The 2,190-nt window shown below is 37.4% G+C and overlaps 1 non-coding gene across 1 annotated transcript; it reads left to right on the forward strand.

Moving 5' to 3' along the window:
• Positions 1-535: 535 nt before the first annotated feature.
• Positions 536-641, forward strand: LOC132629568 (small nucleolar RNA R71). The gene has a single exon (XR_009578337.1). It is a non-coding gene; the product is annotated as a small nucleolar RNA R71 (small nucleolar RNA).
• The last annotated feature ends 1,549 nt before the right edge of the window (positions 642-2,190 follow it).

Here is a 2,190-nt window from a genome sequence, read left to right on the forward strand (position 1 = left end):
ATAATTATTGTTGTAGTTCCCTGAGTTGTTATAAGCACCTTGACCTTGCTGAGGTCTCCATTGATTCTGATTCTGGTAACCACCTTGGTAGTTCTGTCTTTGGTAACCCCCTTGAAAGTTATTCATATAATTAGCATATTCAACCTGCATAGAGGGCCCATCATGAAACGGACCATCTTGAGTATGGTACATCCCTTTTGGCAAAACTGTATCATTCTCACAAACGTTTACCTTCTTAATCTGGGATTCATCAAACTTCTTTGTTAGCAAGGAAATATTTGTTGCAAGTTCTGCCAATGTTTGCTGGGTGTATTGATTCTCCTTTACTATATTCTGGATCATAGCACTACCATATGGTACAACATCAGCATTGTTTGAGTGTCAAGCCTGATTATGAGTAGTCAGCTTGTTAAGTATGTTGGTCACTCGTCGATAAGATTTGTTCATGAAACAACCATCAGATGCATTATTAGCAACTGACTGTGTCATTGGATCTAGCTCTCGGTAGAACTTCTCCATTAATATGTGATCCGGAAAACCATGATTTGGACTCTTCTGCAAATACTCCTTGAATCTCTCCCAGGCTTCATATAGTTGTTCCCTCGGTCGCTGCTTAAATTCATAGATCTTGTCACGAATTTCAGCCTTCCTGCTAGGAGGGTCACAAAAGGAGGGTACCATTTTGTGAGAAAAGCAGTCACCATCTCTGCCCATGAAGTAATCAAATTTCAGGGCAGCTTCTCAAACCATGTTCTTGCCTCTCCAGCTAAGGAATAGTTGAATAACCTCAGCCGAATAACATATTGTGGAACGTTGTTCTGGATGTGATTAGCACACATATCCACAAAATTCTGCAAATGACGTTGAGGGTCATTCTCGGTAGAGTTCCAAAAGTATCCCTTAAGCTTCAACAACTGGTATAGAGAAGAGTCAATTTGCATGGTAGCATCTCCAACTCGAGGCTGAACACTAGCAGATGCATAGTCCTCCTCTGGAACAAGATCAACGAAAACATTTTCATCATCTGATTCATTCGCCTGATTATTCAACCGATTCCCCTGGTTACCAGCACGTTGATTTTGCTGATTCTGATTCAGGTTCACCTGGTTTACACAGAGTAGCAAACAAGGTGTGATGGAATAAGCAAAAGACTTCAATCAAAGCAAATACTATTTAGTAATTTCAAAACCGTATTCCCCGGCAACGGCACCAAAATTTGATACGCTCAAATTACACCTATTAATGGTATAACGCGGACGTTGTCAAATATAGTAACCCAACAAGGTTGGGTCGAATCCCACAGAGAACAATATGTAGGAAATTTAAGCAGATTAGGAATTATCACTAACAACAGCTAGACCGAACACATCAATAGTGGTTTTTGATAAGGTTTTGATAAAATATGAAAATATAAATTCTAATCTAGAAAGCAAGTAAATTGATCAATGGCCACAATTAAGGAATTACAGAATTTATTTCTCAAGTAACGATCCAATCTATTTCACGAATTATAAATAATAGCAAGTTTATTTTATTTAGCCTCGGATAATGACTCTAAATTAACTTCTCCTGAAGATTAACTAGACTACCTAATTGAAGATCCCTCAAGCAATTAGGAGCATTAGAACACCCGAATATGGCTACAAGTGGTATCGCCTATTCCTAGGTCAATTTCCATTAGATGAGGGTTAACGCCCCAAATTCATGTTAATTATTCTATCCTAACCCCGTTCTTCCTTTTCCGAGTTTCAAACAAAGTAAATGGGCGAGTCCTAGGGTTAGCTAATCCCTTGAGAAACGTTAAAGAACAAGAATAATTAAAATAACAATAACTTACTTGATTAAAAATATTTTCGATCAATAAATAAGCACAACAAGAGTTTCAATCTCAATTGTCACCAAGAATTCCCATAAACAAGGTTTAAATAAAAGAAAGAAAATATACGTAGGGACCCTAGCTTCCAAATTTGTGTTTTATGCCAAAGATGTCTAAGAATTGTGGCTTATAAAATATTTATAGGTGTAGGAGAAAGCCCAAATAAAATAACCAAATCTAAAACTAGTTGGGAAATAATTAAAAAACTCTAAAAATTATTTCGTGCGCAGCGAACTGTATAGCAGCAAATATTCTCGCTTTTTGTTTCGCGTTGTGAGGACAAAATTGGTGTCAGGTAAGTGCATTTCTGCCTA

Source organism: Lycium barbarum, chromosome 2 (genome assembly GCF_019175385.1).
Source record: "Lycium barbarum isolate Lr01 chromosome 2, ASM1917538v2, whole genome shotgun sequence".
Taxonomy (NCBI): Eukaryota; Viridiplantae; Streptophyta; class Magnoliopsida; order Solanales; family Solanaceae; genus Lycium; species Lycium barbarum.